This window comes from Mesitornis unicolor, unplaced genomic scaffold (assembly GCF_000695765.1).
Source record: "Mesitornis unicolor isolate BGI_N332 unplaced genomic scaffold, ASM69576v1 scaffold53530, whole genome shotgun sequence".
Taxonomy (NCBI): Eukaryota; Metazoa; Chordata; class Aves; order Mesitornithiformes; family Mesitornithidae; genus Mesitornis; species Mesitornis unicolor.
Window position 1 is genome coordinate 8,567 of NW_010157311.1, and position 5,599 is coordinate 14,165.

Sequence of the window (5,599 nt, forward strand, 5' to 3'; positions counted from 1 at the left end):
CATCTCCTACAATGAATCACTATTTTGATTCATATCATCAAAATCAAAACTATTTTGGTCACTTGACTCCTGCAAATGTTAACTCTGCTCTGATAAAAAATTAGTAAATGAAAACACAGAATACAGCATTTTTCCTTTTTGCTACACAAGGCACAGCATATAATGTGTGTTCATACAAATTGTTTTCTTATTAAAAATGCCAAAGACCAAGAGAAATTAAGAAATCCCCCAGATCTCATGCACAGCCTATATTTGTATTTGCAGTGTTTTATTCACTTTGTTCCTGATCTGTGTTTCCAAAGGTATGAAGTACAGCTCCAAGCTTGCACAGAGCTGGGCTGTGCCTCCAGTGAGTGGGCATTGGTACAGACGCTGGAGGAGCCCCCAGCAATGCAGCCTGCCCCTCTCATAGAAATGCAGACCAGAGCTGGGGGCTTCCAGTCAACTTCTTCTATCCTGTGGACTGGTCCACAGCAGCCAAATGGGAAGATTTTATACTATGAACTCTACAGAAGGCGAACGACTCAAGCCCACATAAATTTAGACCTCGCACTTGTTTACAATGGTTCTTCAACCTCCTTCAGAGATGACAAGTTGCTGCCTTACACAGAATATGAATATCAGGTGGGAATTGAAGCCATTTAGCAGCTCTGATTATGATTTCAGTACATGTCGTGAACCTTACTTTACACTTACAATGAACATACACATCTCATTTCTAATGTTAATAGTATTCTGATACCTGAATGATTATTGTTAATGTATTTTAAATGGTTGAGAAGCCAAAAATAATTTTGCACAAGCAATATATTCATTCACCATTCATTTTTCTTTAGCTTAATTGTACCTGTGTTTCTTGTATGTTAAGTGTTTGTGTACCCTCCAGAGCTTTTGCAAAGCTCTAATGTTATGTGTGTAGTGTGAAATTCTGGTTCTTAAGAGGCAGCTTCATTTCCTTTGTTTTTTCTTTCTTTTTCCATCCACCCCCAATCTATTATGAATTAATTTTTACATTATGATCTTAAAGTATTTTACATCAAGAGGGACTGGGGTTGTTTTCTTTTTAAACTAGATGTTAGGAGCATAAGCAGTTTTCATTGATGATTCTAAAGTGAATTTGCTGTTGATGGTTGGTGTTACTTCTCATGCACATAGGTATTTTTACTGTTTTTTAATTCATCTAAGATAGAGCAAAGGGACCAGTTCTGCCATTCTTTCACCTGTAATTGTTTTCTGTGTCAAAGTTACAAGTTTTAGTATCATTTTTTTATTACACAATACTAGTGATAAGTAAAGGCATCTAATCACTTCAACTGTCTTGCTATGCTCCTGTTAAACAACTCAAGATGCTGTTGGCCATCTTTCCTGCCAGAGAATGCTGCTGGCTTATGTTCAGCTTTCTATTTACTGAGACCTCTAGGTCATTTGCAGCAGAGCTGCTCCCTAGCTGGTCAGTCCACGTGTCAGAGAGTCGTGTAGGTTGGAAGGAAGATACAGAAGGTGTCTGTCTACCCTAACTCTCTGCTTGAAGTAGGTCCACATAAGAGCAGGCTTCGTGGCATCCTGCTCTAATAACTGACTACTTTTCTCTTGGTTTTTGTTTGTGTCTTATTCCCTTGTTTCAACTTGTGTCCATTCCCTCTTGCTCCATTACTGTCAGAATCCTGAGTCCTGAAGGGAGGAGTGCAGTGATTTCCTTCATAAATCTGTTCCACCAGCTCTAATTTGGGTAAGGAAAGGATTCTGAAGGGACAATTATAAAACTATTTAAAACAGAGCCTAGCATGCTCCTAATAAAGTGTACTCACTGCAGCATTCACAAAGTCTTTCTTCTCTGCTTGACAATCACAAACCTAATTTTATTTTCTGATGTCTTCTTGAACCTAGCAGTACAGGAGATGCTAGAACAATACGTGCCAAAGCAAAAATTATAATTAAAGCATGAAAATTTATTGCACTTTAAGTGTACAAGGGTATATTTTTTGGTTGTCACTTCTCTTGTGATCAAAGCTGTTAAACCTTCCCAGGAAACAGCGCTTTTTTCAGTAAGCTGTTTGTGTTTTGAGTCCTACTATGTACAAATGTTAAGGTTTCCATTTCTTTCTCTCAGCTTTTCTTTAATGTCTGTCTAGGACCTGTCTGTAGGCCCACAGCAGTGTGAAGTCTGCTCTCCATTCACTGTAGTTTCCTTACAGCAGAACTACTGTTACACCAGATCTTCTTGCTATTTTGGACACGATCTGTGAAGAACATGAATTCAAGTACAACTGGGGCTGGGTAGGTAGCAAGCACTGTAGCAGACCCAAGCACAACTTATTAGTTTGAAATCTTTCTTAGATAAAGAAAAACATCCCAGGTTACTATCTGAGCTGGAAGTTGTAGACGTTGGCTGTAGGATATTCTCAGTTGCACCAACTTTTAATTATCTGATTCAGAATTTGTTTTTGGGAAGCTGATAGCACAGAGACTTGCTTGAGCTGAAGTTTTTAATGATCTGTTGGTGATAGGTAACAAAGAAAGTCTCTTGATTGCATTCCTGTGGTTTAAAAAGCAAGACTTTGCTTTTAATATCAGTTCTACGCCATAACCAAGCTGAGTTGTTGACTGGGACCCTAAATCATTTTTTGGGTTGGGTTTTTTGGGTTTTTTTTTTGATGTTGTTGTTTATTCCCCCCCCCCCCCCCTTTCCTTTTTTTTCTCTTTGTGGGGTTTTTGTTTATTCCCCCCCCCCCCCCACTTGCCATTTATTTCACTGTGAGAGGTTTCTTCATGCACATGTTTGTCTTCTGCTTATGTCACTTGCAGCAATCCTCTGGGATCTATTCTGAGCCCCTCCATTGTTGACAATTTATGTCTTGCCTGTGAGACAAGTTATTCATAAGTATAGGGCTTGGCTTTTACTATTATGCTGATGAAACCCAGATTTATATTTCACTTAAACTGGATATTGATTCTGCTGTCTCTGCATTTGAGGCTTGTTTGCTGGACATAAAAACTTTAAATGCAACTGAATTTCCTCCAGCAGAATGCAGATAAAATCAAAGTGCTGTGATGGGACTCTGTCCAGCATTTTTGGAGTTATTGAAGTTTAGTTCAATGAACCCTGACAGGTTCTTTGGATCTGAAGTCAGGATTTTGGGGTTGAGTTGTTCTGTATTTTAGAGTTCTTCTTTTTTTTTTTTTCTGGGAACTTTGCTGAATATTTAGGGCTCATAAGACTAAATGCAAAAGTTGTGGTTTCAGAAATGATGAAGAGACTTTAGCAGTTCTTGCTGGTCAAAGGGACTATGCTCCCTAAATGCTTAGGTCACTGTTGTTCAAGGATGTACTTTTATTCTTTAAGGGGCAGGTCTACATAAACATACTAGCACCTGGTAGGTATCAGTGGATTTTTAAGAGGCACTGTCCTACTGTGAGTGCCTACTGTCCCTTATTCAGAAACAATTACTTAGATATTTGAAATTCCCTCTATTGGTATATTTGTATATTTACATATTTGCATTCTCTAGAGAATTTGGCCTTTTAGGTGTTTGTTGGAATGCTGCCCGAGATCCTCAGCTGCTTTGAACAGATGCAACTGCATGTTCTCCTAAAAAAAACCAAACAACAACAACAAAAAACTGACAGATTTTGTAACTCATGGGACCTACTGAGTTTGCAAGTGTAATCTTTTTATTCCTGGAATATTTCTGAAATGGTGCATAGGGTCCCCTTAGGGATTATTGAGGATGGTGTGCAACATTACCATATAACAACCTGTAGAGCCAGACCTGTTTTCCTCAGCTAAGAGAAGTCCCTTTTGAACAGAGGATTGTGACACAGAATTGTGTCGGGGTATGGTATGATTTCCATGCAAGTGCAATGTCACTCTTTCATAATTGTGTACTGAAGACTGCTTCTTTAGATTAATGGCTTCATGTCTTCCTTGTTTAGGACACATCCTCATTTCCACTTGGCAGGCATGGAACACGTGAAAGACAGAAAAGTAGGATTGCCCCTTTTCAGAAATTTTCATGACTCCCTGCAGAGGTTTATTCTGCAGAAGGACTATCCAGTGCACCAGGTCAGAGTCTGCAGCACTGAAGCTGTCTGCACAGCATCCCTCTTGCTTGTGAAGCCTGCTTCTCATGCTCCAGTTACTGTGGCCAAGTGAAGGCTCTAGGAAATACCCCAAAATACACCAGAGGAAATATGTTTTGGGTCCTCCATCTTGGACTCTCAAAGAGAAAACAAATCATATTCTGACTTTGGAGAGATAAAGAGAAAAAAAAGGGTGAAAAGTAATGAAGATTAAGGCAGGGCCAACTACCTGGAGTGCAGAGCATGTCAGCCCTCTTGGTCACTGTCAGAGATGACAAGAATGACACTTGTTTTGCCAGCCAGATGGCTGAGGTCCAGTTTGTGCTGCTTGATTGCTGACAAACAGCTCAGTTACTTCTGAAGCTTAAAATGGGGTGAAACCAGTTTTCTGACTGGCCAGTGATGAATAGTCACCCATTTGTAATATCCCTCATATCTGGCTCCATTTCATCGTTTTAATTCACCATTTCTTTCCGTCTCCCTGACAGAAAGTTGTACTACAAAGAAATGACATAAAATAAAATAAAATAAAATGTATTTCTTTCTTGCGCTCCCTACTTGTTATCCCCTTGTGTTTTTTCTTACCAGGTTCTTTGTGCCCCCTGCTTTTAAGTAAACAGTTTCTCATATTGTGCCTGCATTAGGCTACCAAGCTCAACCTCAGCTTCTGAAAAGTAAAACAGACATAACTATAGTTTCACTGATGTAATGGTGATACCCCCTCTAAATACCATTTTGCTGAACAAGTTGCTTCCTTTCCCCTGGTAGAGGGTACACAGTAGGGAAAAGGGCCATTTGAAACCATATGATTTATTTTATTAAGCCCCACTTCAGGCACCATATTTGTTGTCAACACCATCCTAAATTCGAGGATGCTTGAACAATGCATTGATTCAACAAACCTTGATTTTTTTTCATTAAACTAAATATGGATATTAGACTGGATTTGTTGGCTTCCATAATTGCCAGTGAGGCTGTTACAGCACCACTCCTGTGAGACCTTTCTCGGTAAACTGTGATTCTGACATACTCAAAACCATGGCAAGCTATCCTTTAAAAAGACATTAGTGTGAGTACCAGGGGAAAATACACTCCAGGGTTGTAGACGACTTGATATTATTTCCTTGATTGTATCTTTTTATTTATGAGGCATAATTTATGACTGCTGAAAAGCAAACTAAAATGAGTGATGACTGACTACAGCCAAAGTAATAAATCAGAAGCGGAGAAAGAAGTGGTGATTTTGATCGAATCTATTGAATTAGCTGTTGCCCTTAGCCATTACAGGTATTGGAAGGACCTTTTAATATCTGCTTATCTCTCTCATGGGAACTTGGTAACTATCTCATTATATACTCATAGGAAACAAATTATTTAATTTTCTACCTTTTAGAGTTAAACCTGTTTACATCTCTCATTAATTACTGGTGTTATACTATGTTCTATGAAATGAGCTTCCTTTAGAATTTGGTAATTTTGTTTAAGTCTCAAAGCATTTGCCTGTTGTCTTTCTCTTTCC